Below are 15,373 nucleotides of genomic sequence, written 5' to 3' on the forward strand. Positions count from 1 at the left end.
ATTGTCGTTATGTTTTTATATATGCTTTGAAAGTTTTGAATATATGTATGTTTGTGAAGCAATTTGTAACCATCTGTTTTAAAAAGTGCTACACAAACAAAGTTAAAACTGACTTGGACTGATCCTCGCCTTCTTCAGCTCAGACTTAGGACATCAACTTCTTGGGGTCTTCAAGAAAGTGTTCTGAGACTTGGACTAGAGCATTGTTTCTAACTTGATTTCTGGGTAATCTAAAATTGCTGTTACAAGTATGAGTGTTAAGGGATTTATGGAAACAATGCATTACCTATATGTATAAGCTTCTTATTTTTAAGGTACACACTTTTGAATACGGTTTGAATAAATATAGCGTGATCGTTGATTTGTACAACAGCAGCCAAACACGTTTCACAGGGCAAGCATGGATTTTGAATGCTTTCATTTTGGACACATTTCCGACAAGTATGTTGCATAAACATCATGTTTGAATATGCTTATCTTTGAGGGGGACGGATGAAAAGCAACTCAGAATAAAGTCTTTACAACTCATTTGACAGAAATACTTTAACTTGTCTTGCAATCTGATGCATCACGTTAATGAAAGTAAAACCTAAACAGCCGCTGTCTGTTCTGCCCTTACTGTGGGGACCCCACTCTCACTCCTCTTTGACCCAGGAAAAGGCAGCATGTGTCTGCCTTTTGATGGACAGCAGCACTTCACTATTCCACATTGATGGTCAGTCACACAAACAAAAAGAGGGATGAGATGAGTTTCTCAGGGGAGTGAGGATAATAAAATCAGGGTGTCTGTGTGTCCTGAGCGGGGGCCACATTTGGTGCTCTAACAGAATGAAGGTCTTTGGCGGCCCAGTCTGCCAGTCTTTTAGCTAAAGCAAGCAGATTTCTTTGAAGCCCGGCCACCTTGGCTGAAGAGCCATTACTCCCAGGTTTTTCTTTACATTAACCACGCTACAGCAACACAAGTGCATTACAGGCTGCCGCCCCGCCAGGGCCCAATTGTACTCCCTCTTGTTAAATATTACCCCAACAGAGCTTTTGATTTTATTGTCATTTTTTCTCCCTACACCGCTTATCCTACTCCCCTCCCCGATCAGATTAGGATCGATTGCTGCATGGCAGAGCCGGCCCAGACATGAGGACCAGAACGACGCTACAGCGCGATTGTGCTCCTCAGACCCCGCCTTGGAGACTATTCAGGCGACTAAATAGAATGATTTGCCCTTAGATGTCAAATTTCCTCCGAGACAAGGATGTCAATACCAATTAGATTGTCTGGAGTTGCCTTAGTTACGCCAGCATGCCCCTCACCGCCACCATCGCCACCCCAACCTCTTTTCCTCTAAAGATACACTCGCTCTCTTTTAACATCTCACTCACATCTCTCTTTTTTGTAAGCAGAGTGGTGGTCTCGGCACCAAGCCTTTAGCCTCAAATCAGTTTTATGGCTGGCGCTGTGCAGACATTAGGCTAACTCCATTAGCCTCTCTAAAGGAGATGGCCTGAGGGGATACTGAGGGGCCAAGATGTGACTGTGTAGTGATGTGTGTGTGTGTGTGTGTGTGTGTGTGTGTGTGTGTGTGTGTGTGTGTGTGTGTGTGTGTGTGTGTGTGTGTGTGTGTGTGTGTGTGTGTGTGTGTGTGTTTGTGTTTGTGTGTGTGTGTATGGTGAAAGGGTGAAGGGGTAACATTGTCTTACAGAGTCTTTTGGCATCTCCTTAAAGGTCAGTGTCTGCTGGTCGGAGGAGGCTAAAGCCCACTGGAGCACGAACGTAAACAAGAAAGAGAAGTGGGCAGAAAATGGATTAATGAACAAATGTAATTAGGAGAAAGGGGAGGATGGAGAGAGTGGGAGAGAGGACTCTGTCTCCACTTAGTATCGTGGCTCCTGCAGGCGCTTAAGTGCTAACATGACAAACAGATGTGGCCATGGCTGGCCAGACATAGGGCTCCAAACCCATACATACATACACACAGGCGGACAATACATAAACAGGAATATATACACTGTCTGCTTCACAGCCTCCTTCAAACGGACTACTGACTTATTCAGCACAACATGCAGGAAAATACAAACAGACCTAAATATTTCAAATGAATGGAAAACTGGGGGGTTAAGTTACTCATTCATTAGAATTATAATAGATGTTAATATGTACAAATGAATCATGTAGTTTTTCAATAAATAGAAGGTTACCTGTGGGGTTCCACAAGGCTCACTGTTAGATCCCAGGATGTTTGTACTTTATACCAATGATATATTTTAAGTATATAAACTTTTTTCTGGAAACAATTTTTATGGATTGGAATTGCTTCTCAATGCGGTGAAAACTGAACTCAGAATATTTTAGATGTAATCAAAAATGAATTATTTATGGAAATTAACAGTTGAAATCATGATTGATGATGTTGAAATCAAAAGTGCTGAGGAACACATACACAACCAACACCAATTGTATTTGTAAGCATTTGGATCAGTAGATAAACATACTTGGCAAAACTTAGACAAACAAAAACCAAACAGGACCACCATGTCAAAGCAAGAAATTCCACCATAGAGCAAACGTTAATAAAGAAACAGCCACTTAGGTGTGTGTTTAGAGATGAAAATACACGGGAGGTATTATTGCCGAAATAACTAAAAAAGTGGCCTTTACAAACTTACAACACAGTTTGTTTTCTGTTTTGAAAGAAAGAATAATACCGACATGAAAGCAGGAGGCTCAATACCCTTGACGACTATTTTGCCATCCAATAATCCTAGACTATGATTGGCTGACTGGATGATCAAAGGAGTAACATAAGATCAACTCCGGTATCTTCCATGGTATTTCAATATATAACATTGTAGTTTATTAAGCTGTACACTTGACTGACTTTTGGAGAAACATTTTCTTCCATGAGCCATTAAATTATAAAGCATGGACGATTAACATGTTGCCACTCTTGTTTGTTAGCTTATCATTTAAAGGCCCAGTGAGGAGTTTCCTGTTGCGTTCCTTCTGGTGACCCTTTGATGAAATCAATTGTGTTTTGCCACAATGTAGACTACATTTCCCATAAGCATCATCCCCGAATGTTGTAAATATGTTACTCTTACCAAAGCATGTATTCACTATGAATAGAATTCAGCTGTTGTTCTCAATACTTATTTTCTTTGTTCAAGATGTAGACCAATGAGGGTATATCAAGCGGCAGCCTCCAGTCTAAAAATATGAGTCCAATGCGGAAGTGCTAAAAACTGCGGTTCATCGATTATCCGCTTGAGGCTGGCTCCGGAAGTACCAGAAACCACATACACACCAATTCAAAAAAGACGATCTTTACAGCAGAAATAAACATGTTTACAGCCTGGTACAAAAGATGAGTGTAGTCTGGATAGCTCATTTCTCAATCGGCATACACTGTACGGGGGGGTGAATTTTTTTTCTAGCCCAGCAATTTCGAAGATATTGAGATTAGGAGTCTTCCAATGAGAGGCACAGATGACTTGATTGACAGGCGGGAACACTGCAGCTGTTGGCTAGGAGGCTCAAAGCCCGCCTCTTTACGTCACAATCCCTCGACAGCAGCAATGTGGCTGCCGCCGCCAACTGGCCTCAAAACAGCGCTTCATAAACAGATGGATGACGTCACAGATACTACGTCTATTATTTATACAGTCTATGGGTTATATATTGAAACTGTAACGTAACAACAACAAAACTTTGTAAACTTTGCTTTGTTATAAAATAACATAATTACTTGCACAATGTTGCCTATAAGGTATAAGTTATGTTAAAGGGTAGGCAGGATAAGTATGCATGAATGTACATGTGTATGTATGCATGTGTATGTGTACGTATGCAGGTACAGATCGATATATGTGTGTACGTATATGCTGGACTCAGTACATATTTTCTTGATGAATCCCTCAGTTATTGTTTTGTTTTTTGCTTTTATTTGTAATTTTCACATGGCTCCTCTGTTGTGGAGGGACGTGTTGGTTGTTGACACAGTCCAAAATAAACCTAATCAATCAAACTCTGACTGATTACCATAAGTTAGCATACAAAAGCTTACCAGACATACAACTGGTTTGTCTTTACCCCTCACAGTCCTGGTGTTATGTGTGCTCAAGTGTCCTAATAAATATCCAAATAACATAAAAATTGCATCCTGTTCTTAGCCATTTTGTTCTTCTGCCAAACAAAGCCCTGGTTGTCTAGTTTCACTGTCAGAAGCAACATTTCAACCGAAAACATACGTCTTTGTGCTTATCCTGCTCCAGTATCAGCCATGAGTACAAAATATTATCTAAACAGAAAACTATCTAAATTAAAAACTCCTCCCACTTGCTAACTAACTTTTCATTGCTTAATTTTACCAATGGAGTTAGAATCATAGCTACATGAGCGAGTGTTGAATATCGACACAGCACTTTAGCAGATGATCCGACCAGAACACAGCCATGAAAATTCAGTAAAAAGAATAACCACTCTTGTCACTAATAATCTCATTTTACAATGTAGGTCATGAGGAGACATCAGCGTAGGAGAGACACTATTTCAAAATTAGTGAAAAACTCCTCACTGTGCCTTTAAAAATCTATAAAGAAGGATTTAACAACTGTGACAAATAAGTGCTGGTAGTTTAGTTAAATGTAACAAGTAAAGAATGACTGCTAAATAAATGCTTTTCATACATGTATGCACACAAACTACTTCTTGCCACCTCCGCATGCCTCAGTTTCTCGGTTTGGCCACCCCAGTCAAGATAGTCTCGACACACCCCTGCATGTTAGACCAGAATCAAGTGACTTCCCATATAAATATGTACAAAAAAACTTTCAGAAATGTCTGTGATGACAACCACGAATAGATTCAGGGGCAGACGCTCTGCTCCACATCAGAACATATGACCTTCTGCTTTTCAGCCTTTGATCTGTCACGTTTATCCTGTGATAAGAGCTCTGTGTTCTTTACTCAGCTGTTGGCCAGCTCTAGTCATCTGCGGTGTCTCTGCGAGAGCACCTTGTCTAGATTTCAGCGTTAAACTACAGTTGGTGTGCTGTTAACTGCATAATGGATTCAGGAAGGAACATCCTTGATGTGTTGATGAACTCATTACGTTAAATATTTGCTTAAAGGGCTACAGTGAGTGATTAATAAGTGCATAACTCGCTTTTGTTTAGTTTACATGTCTAGTGATACTGGAATATGAAACCTTATACTTTCCTTTCCAGGTTTCAATTAGCATCCAAAGTCATCATTAACTATTACAACTGACTGAATCAATACCTTCCCAGAAAGCATTGAAAAGACCATAAGATAAAGTCAGCAGCTCCATTTTCAGTGCTCTGCTTTTGGTTACGGTTAAACATAAAAATAAGTGGACTTCTTTTAAGAGAACATGACACCATAATAATCTTACCACAATTCAAGACATAAATACTATCATATCAATAAGGCAACAAACTTGATTGAGTTGATTCTCAAAAAATGACATCATTTGTAAAAGTGTGAGCAAACAGTTTTGCATTATTTCCCATTTTATGTTAAAGACACTCTGCAAAGCTACCAAATCTGTGTTAAACTACCTTTCCCCTTCTCCTCCTTTTTTTGAAAGCATTTAACGTTTCAAGATCAATTCAGCAGTCCGTAAAAAGGAAAAGGACTTGCATTTTGAAGTTGGTTTAACCTTGCAGTGACACCTATTGCGGATGCTTTGAAATGGTTAAGAACAATCGTTTCCGCATGGGGGAATCTGCAATTAGGCGGCACATCTGCACCAGCGGCAGCACCAGCGGCAGCACCCCGGCGTCCCCCTCAAAACTCCAAGACCTGGCGCGCTCAGGGTTCTCTGTTGGTTGGCGGCCAACACAAACATTTTCCTGCTGCATAACTGTGAATAATGTTGTGAGATGAATTTCAACTGCTCAATTAGACGGGTTTCAACTGTGAATACTTCAAGACAAAAGGCGCAGGAGTGGCATATACAAGTCAGGGAACAGGACAAGCAAAGGGGAAGAGACGAAGAAGAGTAAACAGAGGGAAGGATGAAAGAAAGGGAGGAGAGACAGTGACGGCCATGAGGCTGAAATTTACAACCAGATCATCAATTAACCACTCCAATCACAATGGATCAAGCCATTAAATGTGCATTTCTTCTAAACGACGTCCTGACTGACGGATCATGATTTGGTATTGATGGCTGTTGGAACACGACGCAGTCCCAGAGTCTGAGGAGTTCACTGTTTGTCATTTAATTCAACACATGCAGTCAAGAACAAAACAAATGTCTGCCCCCCCCTCTCAACTTACATACGTCTCATTAAATGCAATCCAGCTATTTCAAGCTACAAGACTAATGCCCTGTGCTCTCAGGCTGGCATGTTTACCTTGCTCTCGTTTTTCTTGTGCTGAATAAGCACAGAATGTGACCATTAAATATATTGCTGATGGGGAGACAAGGGGAGGGAAACATCAATATTTAAGTGACCTGGAGTTACAGCCGGGGCAGGGCTGTGTGATAGGCTTTCCCTCTTTGACGTCATCTCCAGGTTAGATAGAGGATAAGTGATGACTTTAAACTTGTAAATTGTAAGATGCCAAAGTAAGCATGTGTTTTAACAATGTGTCTGTAACTTTAAAACCTCAAAATCTTCAATAAAATGTGGCATTGTTTCTTTTCTCTTCATTTGCTGAGCTTTCTAGACCTCTGAAGCTTTCAGCTATCCAACTTCTGAGAATCATTTTAATTAGTCTCAGTGTAATGAAACAAACATGCAAAATCAAAAAGGACCTTTGGACATGGCATACATCATTAACTCCTACTTTCAGCACCTCTGAAATTAGACTTAAAGTCCCCCCAGAGGGGCTATTAGACGATAAATACCCACCACTGACCAGATTCTGCCCTCCACTCACTCATGACTGATGTCCACAAACTCTTTGAAGTCGCTCGCCACAACAACACCAGCATCACATCTTTTCTTTTAGAAAGACACAAAGTGATTTGGCCCCCTTTCAGGACCCCAGAAAAAAAGCTGGAGATTGTTTTAAAAAGAAAGAAAGGGGACCCCCAATGTTCAAAATAAGCCAGATGTTTGCATACATGTTGCGAACATGTGGAGACATGCGCGCGCCGTGGGCCTGCATTAATGAAGGTGGAGATCCATCTAAGGGGGGGCTGATAGGCAAGGGGATGCTGCACAAACACACACGCACACGCTTAACAGGTCACATGTGGCAGCAATAAGTTAGCTGTGCTGCCACTCCGGTCGGACAAACAGATGGGGATAGACTGAGACTGAACTGAGGCCAGCACTAAAACAGAAAGATCCCCCATTATAACAACAAAAGGTAACAATAATTAAAGGAAAATGTTTTAAGAATTGGCTTTGATGAAGACATTAGATGGCTCAGATTTTTGTAAGCATTTATTACCTGCCTTTCTTCAAATCACCTGTCTGTGCTAAATACTTGATTCTGATTGGTCGAACCCCATAATAATAGTTATTAACTCTGAATAGCGAAGTGACACCAGGAACATCTAGATCACACGTCATGACATATCAATCTGTGACAAGGAGTGTACGAATGAAATTTTAGTTCCTAATAGAATCAGTGAACGACATAGAGATTATTTTTAATATTACTCTTATTTTATGTGCACAACATTTTTGATCCCTGGTTAATGGCTGACCAGTCGACAGCAGATACAAATGAAGAGGGAAGATGGGAACCAAGCAGAAACTAGCAAGGGATGTTCAAACACACGAGTAGCTCAGTGAAAGAGACGTTGACCAAACAGACATGAAGCAACCACATACTGCAACACAGTATGGGAAGAGTTAAAGGACTGGTCCAGTGCGAAGTGACAACTAAAAGGCTATGGGGCAGAGAACCTAATACAGGTGCTGCTGTTATTTTTTGCATATGTTAAGAATGCCTACAGAAAAACAGACTTCAATGAGAGTGAAAATGTTGAGTTTAATATTTTTGATGACAGTAAAGCAGGAAAATATGAATGCAAGACTGTCTTCGCTGGTCAGGATTCTATTTCACATAAAAACCCTCTCACTTTACATTCTCCCTTCCTTAATATATGGAACTTGTTGGCAATGTTATTTACTGCTCCAAAACTGTTGCAGCTCTGTTTTCAGCTATGCAACACATAACATTAATTATATTATCATGATATCTTATTCAACTGTTGCTCTGGGGACAGTTTCATTATTATAGTATGCATCAAATTATCTGCTTAGCATTCTAAAAGGAATAAAATAAATGCACCCTCTTATTCCAACAAAAAAAAAAACTTTTGGTATGAAAGTACTCAAGCTCTTTAAAATATTGTAAAGATAAATATTACTGCTGATGTGGTTCCTTTATACATTTCATGGTTTCTGTGTGCAACTTAAGTACCACTGCCACAGTGTTTTAAAATCTATTTTCATTTTCTCTCGTGCATTGAAATCTATGAAGAATACTTCTATGTTAATATTTAACTTACCTTTATACCTTTAAAAAGGACCCCCTTTGAAATCATAATGCTATTTCATGCACATTAATTATGCTGGTTTAAAATTCATCATGCTTTTTGAACAAAAAGTGTGCCATCTCAGCAAAGAAAGTGTTCCATCTCAGCCAAAAGAAGTAGAAAAATAAGCATGTATGATATTATTATCAATTATTTCTCTCCACACTGTCACATCATGCTGATACTGTTATTCAGTGTTAAAAAATAAAGTTAAAGTTCTATATAAAACCCCATAAATTGTTCAACAAAGTGCATACTATTTATGCATTAAGAGCATTAATCTTGACCATGTTCCCCGTTAGACTTGTTTATTAAATATCTTAAGGATTTAAACTGGAAGTTAAACAAACAGACGTGTTAAGACGCAGATTACTGAGCTGCTCTGGTATTGCAATGGCTGTAAGACGTTGTGCGTTGGGCTGTATGTTGTTATTAGCCATGCATTTCACAGACACTTAAGTGTAATTAGGGATCAGTACATACATTGTAGTGTGACTCACATCTCAGACATAGAAGTATAACACTCCTGGGCATGTTCAGCTAAGCATGCACATACAATATGTCAAGGCTAGGAACATTTTGAAAAGGAAATCAAGCCATGCCGCAGATCAGACATAACTGTTGGTAGATATTTGCATTTCAAAAGGCGAAGACTGAAGGAGTAAAGAAAGAGGAAGGAGGAAGAGAACGAGGCTGAATAGAAATGTAAAGATTGTATGGAATGCTCCTGCATGAACTTTAAGTGAACCCCCTAGACCCCAAACTCCACCTGACAAAATCTGTTCTTTGCCTTGACGTTACTGTACAACCACAGAGAGCTCACAGGAGCACCATGTTAGGATCACGTTTACCTCTCAGGCTTGGAGTTTGTGGATAGAAGTGAGCACTCAGTCCTAAATATCAAGAGCAGGAATTCATGTTTTGAGGGGGGAAATATGCAAACATAATAACTAAAAAAAAGGGCTAGATTTTAACATGATAGAGAAAAAAACGTAAAGTGCAAAAACTTAAATCTAAGAAGATATTTTGTATTATTATTCATTTCTCAGTTAGACTAAAGATAAGTCATACTTACATGAGAAGTTCATTTACACATCTTATGTCAAGTTATCAGAAGCAAAAATAAGGCATGAATTCCTTGTAAGCAAAACTTACTTTTTGAATTACTCTGAATTGAAATAATCTTTTAATTTCAAGAAACTTAACACGTACATTTTTGCTCATTGCATCGGCAGATATTTTTGCACATTTTAAGCAATTGGTGCCTCATTTCTTGCTTCTAATATGCTTCAATGTAAACTTTTAAAGCTTATTAGTTTTGTTAAATACAATAAATGCACTAGGTAAGATTTAAATTTTTGCAGTGTAAGATGACAGAGTTCAAATAAGTCTTTCGGTATATCTTTTATTACGACATGTTTTTTATTCTCTCTTAGTTTATATGAATGACTCAGACACTGAAGTTTCCCAAACGTGCAACGACTTTTGACCATTACACATCATTTTAAATACCTCTGAACACATGATTGGCCGTCTGATCTCCCCCAGCTGTCATCTGTGACACACACACACATTCAAAGTGTGACTGAGCCGAGGTAATGATGACCACAGTTGCACGTTTAGTATGGTATTTAAGCAGCCTAATGCCCTGTTTGTTTTCCTACGTGCTCTCCCAGTGGTGCTCTCAATCCAGACAGAGTGTGTTGAGTGCTGTGATTGGTGTGTTTTTGTGCGTGTGTGTATGTCCAGAGACACTCCCTCTCCTATAAGCTGGGGTAGTTCTTTCTCTGCGTCTGTCACTCACTTTCCCCCTCACTCACTCTTTTTTCTTCCTCTTTTTACTTCCCCTCTTGATGTCTGCTTGTTTCCTCCTCCTCCTCCTCCACCCCCTCCTCCTCCTCCTCCTTTCTTCTTCTTCTCTTCGTCTCTCCTCCCACAGGGGCTGTGTGCATTCCTGCCAGGAGGGGCGGAGGTGTCTGTGATCCGGGGCTCGATAAGGACCAGGCCTCCCATTCCCCTCCCCTCGTGTTCACCCTCACCCCCTCCCTGGGAAAATGGGTGCACCCTCCTCCCTGGCAGGGCACCGGCTGCCCCTTTGAGTGCGCTGCCAGCCGTGGCAGCAGAGACTTAACATGATTTGTTTGTCTGCTGCTGCTGCGTGTTTGCACCAAACCCCCCTAGCGCCAACCCCCATTTACTGCTGCCGGTGATCCGGAGGAGAGGTCTGGTTAGCGGGTACAGATCTGGAGTCAGGAGGCGGTAGGGGGGAGTGAGAGGAGGGTTAAAGGGGTGTTAAAGAGGGTGAGGTAGGGGGAGAAATCAGGGTTAAAATGAGTTTGGAATATGAGCCTTAGGCTGGGAACATCCAAACTTTTTAAAAATGGCCACCGAAGGCTGGATTAGAGACACATGTACATAAAACTACTCATCCAATCACTCACTTTGCATTTACAAAGACTGATTTTCTTTCCATTCTTCCCCCTATTTTGTAATTGGCTTGCTTCCTGGTGCAGTGGCGGACAGCAGGCACAGCAGCGGCCCGGCCCGGTCGGCCCATTGATCTTTCATCAGCCCATAGAGTTAAAGTTGAAGGCACGAGGGGAGAGGCTGGAGAGAGGCGGCCCACTCCTTTTTTATGGCAGCTCGCTGGAGCCTGCCGAGGATTGTTCCCTGCTTCCTTAGATTGTTTTTCATTTAGCCAGGGTGCAGCACTGTGCCGCTCTGAGGAGGTGAGGTGAAGTGTTGCAGACATTTAGGGGAGCACGTAACGGCAACAGTCTGGGTAGGTGGATACAATGGTATAGCAGGACTTGTTTGCTGATAAAATTTTAGTTTTGGTGTATGACAGAGTGTGTTCATGATTTTCACTGTTATTTTTCAGTGCACCTCTCCGGTATATTTCTCCCTGTTCAAAGCATGTGTTAAATAACCTATAGGCCTGAGATTGGAATGGCTTTGGTATGTATAGAACTTCACCTATACAAGCAGTTGTTAAAAAATTTCAATTGAGATAATAAAGACAGTTTCATGGTGTTTAATAAACTGAGTTCAAGGATTATTGATGTATAAAGTTATCTGTTTTGTTTGAGAGTAGACTTATAAAAACTGTTTCCTTCTGATAGTGTGTGTGAGTGTGTTTGAGTTTTCGCTGTTTTTAAGTGCAACATTAATCGAAGATGGTCTGTGTATAAACTCTTTTGGTGGAGAGTGAACTGAAGAAATCTCTAAAAGTGTAAGTGTCTGTTTTTGTTTTTTTCCAGTGTGTCATTACACTTTATTTCCCTCGTTCCAAAGCACAAATTAGTTGAACTACAGGTCTCACAAAGGAAGGTTTTTGTGATTACTGTAAGATGGGTTTCAGCAAATAAGGACAGGGATTGATAGTCGAGGATCGTCAACATATAAATGCCCTTTTTTTTGGTGGAGTGTTTTCTGAAGAACTTTCTTTCCTTGTCTGAACAAACTGTATTAAACTCACATGACAAACAGCAGCACCACTCCTCCATTGGAGAGATACATTAGACTGCTGCACTTGATAATATTTCTCCCCGGACTCCCACACTATTAATCAAAACTGATTTACATTAAGAAAAAGCAGCAAGAGCTCTTAACGCGAATCAAATTTCACTTAAGGGGGCTAAAATTACCTTCATCAATTTGCATGAAAGCCTGGGTAGAAGTCAAGACATTCTCATGAGATCCAATCAGAGGCTCTGATCAGTTTGTGGGTGTGGTCCGTTGTATTCCCAACAGTGTTCCATTGATCCGAGCTCCAGCACCGAGCTGCAGCAGGCCCTGAACTTGGTCATCGCACTGATATTTGATATTAGGATTCTTCTGAAGGAAGCTCCACGGGGATCTGATCGCAGAGAGAGAGGGAAAAAGAGAGGAGGAAAGAACAGACTTCAAATCAGCGTATCAATTTTCACTGGACTTTCTGAATATTTCATGTAAGGAGTCTTGCAGAAGACACACCAGAGGGCTACAACATGTCCAGTCACTCATGTACATCTGATTTTGAATGCTTGAAAACACACCTACAGCCAAATTACACTGTAAAATACATGTTTGTGGGGGGAAAAACCACTGTGAAGTCTGTCTAGTTTGAAAATAACAGGGAGAGAATTGTGTTCTTCACACCCCAAACACTCAACAAAAATTAAAAGGCCTAAATCGTGGCCATAAGAATATTTATGATGAATAAAAAACAACATTGTAACGCTGACTGCAGGTATAAAGGTGGTTACTGTCTCTGCTTCCTAACACAAGAATTTCCGTGAGAAGATGTTGCACACACACTCACTCACATGGCCTATAACCCAAAGGGGAATCATGTCTGGATCGTGTTTCTAGTCCGAGCAAACATGTGGTCGATGTAAAGCTGTGATACTGACTCAGACTCAGTCTTAGAAGTGGACACAAAGGACAACGTGCTCAAAAAAACTGTTCCTTTACACAGCATAGAGACCTTTTCCTCACATGTGACACTACATGTATATTTTATGTGTTTTATTGATATTTCCATTTTCATTTCATTCCCACTAAATAGAGCAAGATCATAAAATGCTGCAACATAAATGCCACATGATTCCAAAGTTAAACTGAAATTAGGCCCCATGTAAAACAGACAGTAAATCTATCCTGAGTATCAGCAGTGACGGTGCAATAACCCACACCTGACCCCTAAACCTCCACCCACAGAAAGGGATGTCGTTTCACCGAGTGTCTTCAAATACTTTCCTCTCCTCGGTAGAGACATCAGTGAAACCAGAGCCCGTCAGCCTCTGTATTTGTTTATTAAGTATGCTCTCGGACTGGCTTACTCCCAGGACGGCTGTAACTGAGAGATTTGTTCATGTATGCATCAGGACCCGGGCTATCAGTGGTGAATTATTTATTGAAAAAAATCTCCCCTTGCTTGACGGATGAAGGAATATGTAGGTCTGCTCAGTGGCTCTGCCAGTGTATTAGAGGAGCGATGAAAACATGGTTAACCGCTGGGCTCCGACACTGAATTTAGAGAGGGAACAAATCTCTATTTTTGGAAAATAACCCCCAAATTATTGATGGTGACAGTACAACCATAAATACAATGGAACATACGGGGTAAATTGGCACTACTTTTTTCATGGTACATCACTTATTTCTTATTAGAATATAAAGAATAATCAGATTTGACAACTTAATTTTTAGATTATTTGTTTGTATATGGTATAAGGTTTTTCTTTGCACGTTACAGTGCCTTTCCAAACAGCTCTTTCAATCCATCCCTTCTTCTTTAAAATGTTAGAGTGATTTATTCTATAAATGTGTTTTACTTGAACAAACATGATTGATTTAACTGCACGTATTCCAAGTGATAGACATCATGGATTGCACAGCAAAGAAGCTAAAAAAAATAATGAAAAAGGGGAATAAAAAGGTCACAAGTCACTCAAATCAGACGACTGCAGTTACCATGGATATCCCTCCTGCCAGATTTAAATCACAAATGATTTGTTCATATCAGAATAAATCACATTTGGTCAATTTTCTCTGCCCCGCTTTATTATGTTAGTTTTTTCTAGTCTGCAGCAGTGAAAGGATAGAGAGAGAGAGGGGGGGGGGGGGGGGGGGGGGGGGGCGGCTGGCTATTGTCATTCAATAGCTAAGCCATTTTGGAAAATCAGCGCTCTCGATTTGCTCCTGCTGCCTCCCTCTCTCTATTCCCTTATGGCTGCACTGGATGGAAGGCTTCCTTTTATAATTTCCAAGTTGCACGCACAGACACACACACAGACACACACACACACACACACACACACACACACACACACACACACACACACACACACACACACACACACACACACACACACACACACACACACACACACACACACACACACACACACACACACACACACACACACACACACCACCACCACTAACCCCCCTCCTCTTCCTCCTCTCCTCCTCCTCCTCCTCCTCCTCCTCCTCCTCAGACTAACACACATGTCAGAGGCTGAGCTCTATGATTGAGCGAGTCAATGATGCAGGTTAAAAACAGTGAGGGATAGACTGTTTGGATTTATTCATGAACTTTCAGTGGGATCTGCAGCAACAGGATGCATCTCTATTGATACATTTATTGAGCTGGTTTTTAAATGTAAAAAATGAAATAGCAGCAAGGCTCTCTGTGGATAATTTACAGCTGAAAACATCTATGTATTGGTGTTTAAGCTAAACGCTGCTCCATTAGCAGAAGGAACCAATAATTGTGATCTATGCCTGCTCACTCAGCAAATAATCAATCATGCTTATTTAGTATGTTCGAATGGGGATTGTGCTGAGGATTTAAAGACAAATCACAGTGTGACCTTCTCGAAAAACATGGCAGCACACCTTTTACAGCAATACTAAGGTGTCTTTATCAGAACGGAGCTATTCTGAGGGGTAAAATATGAGTTTTGATGGCGTATTCAAACATATTTTCTGAGCTACAGATCTGATGTGAATAAAACCGCTCAGACTCAGTGACGCAGGCTCATCTGAACACTCACACACTGTCACACAAAGAGCCAGGAAAAAAGGGGGCCTGTGACCCATTTTGTGAAGCGGCCCATATTTCAAGAATAACCTATGAGACCAATGCAGCTATCAGTGAGTCAGCATCCTTTAAAAAAGAACACACACACTAATACACACAGAGAGAGACAGAGAAAAAAAGAGACCATGGCCCGACAGATTTGCAACACAAGACAAACTGGAGATTTCTACAAATCAAAGCCTGACCATGCAGGATGTTCTCTGTATGAATTTACTGGATTTTTTCTTTAGTTACAGTCAATGATACGGGTTTAGTGTGCGTACAT

At 40.7% G+C, this 15,373-nt stretch overlaps 1 long non-coding RNA gene across 3 annotated transcripts in view; it reads right to left on the reverse strand.

Moving 5' to 3' along the window:
• The window catches only part of LOC117830977, a 67,853-nt gene that overhangs the window by 14,892 nt on the left and 37,588 nt on the right, over window positions 1-15,373 (reverse strand). For 2 of the 3 annotated variants that reach the window (XR_004634880.1, XR_004634882.1), the window contains exon 4: window positions 9,909-12,378. This is a non-coding gene — a long non-coding RNA (uncharacterized LOC117830977). Of the gene's footprint in view, window positions 1-9,908; window positions 12,379-15,373 lie in introns of those variants that run through there. The other variant, XR_004634881.1, reaches the window with a different exon arrangement.

This window comes from Notolabrus celidotus, chromosome 19 (assembly GCF_009762535.1).
Source record: "Notolabrus celidotus isolate fNotCel1 chromosome 19, fNotCel1.pri, whole genome shotgun sequence".
NCBI lineage: Eukaryota > Metazoa > Chordata > Actinopteri > Labriformes > Labridae > Notolabrus > Notolabrus celidotus.